Here is an 875-nt window from a genome sequence, read left to right on the forward strand (position 1 = left end):
CCCCATACAATGTAAATGTGCAAATAATAGAGTGCTACAGGATGGCACTGGCTGCCTGTGGATTGTTACTGAGGACTGCCCCTTTTTCTCAGCCCTAGACATTACATACAATCTCTGAATCCCAAGGGCCCCACAGCCTGACATTTTCCTTATTGTCTATTAAATTGCTCTTTAACAATTATGGAAAGGAGTAAGCTTCAACTCTGAGAGCCACCCTGGTGGCTTCTAGGCTCAAGAAGTGCTATTGGCATCTTGGCTGGGGGGAGGGGGGTAGTCACATGGGATGACAGCAAAGAAAGCTCTAGCCTATGTCCTTATAGCTCAAACACATCTGAGAAGAAAATATGCTCCTGGTTTCTGCTTCCAAATGTCGTCTTTCCTTACGCTCTTCCAAGTCCAACATGCCTTATGTTTCTCAGTACTTAGCTAGTATTTTCAAATGCTCAGCTCCAGAAATTTCCTGGCAACTGATGGTGGGGCTTCACTGAAACTATTCTTAAAGGCTTTTTAAGCAATCTCTACATCCAATGTGGGGCTCAAACTCACAACCTCAAGATTAAGAGTTGCATACTCCACCAACTGAGTCAGCCCCTACCACCTTTTTTAAAATGATTTTTTAATTGAATTTATTCTTAAATTCTACCCCTCAGTGGTTTGCCAGTTCCATATGACAGTGAGGGAAATGGAGGCTCAACTAGTTATTAAGTGATTCACCCAGGACTCACACTGAAGTTGGACTCTAGAACTCACCTTGTCAATCACTATCATTCAATTATTTCAATTAAAACCAAACTCCTGTGATTTAAGGCAAAAGCATTCCCCTAGTCTGCTCAGAATTCTTTAACAGAATATCATGCACAGGGTAGCTTAAACAA

This window comes from Crocuta crocuta, unplaced genomic scaffold (assembly GCF_008692635.1).
Source record: "Crocuta crocuta isolate KB4526 unplaced genomic scaffold, BGI_CrCroc_1.0 scaffold847, whole genome shotgun sequence".
Classification (NCBI taxonomy): Eukaryota; Metazoa; Chordata; class Mammalia; order Carnivora; family Hyaenidae; genus Crocuta; species Crocuta crocuta.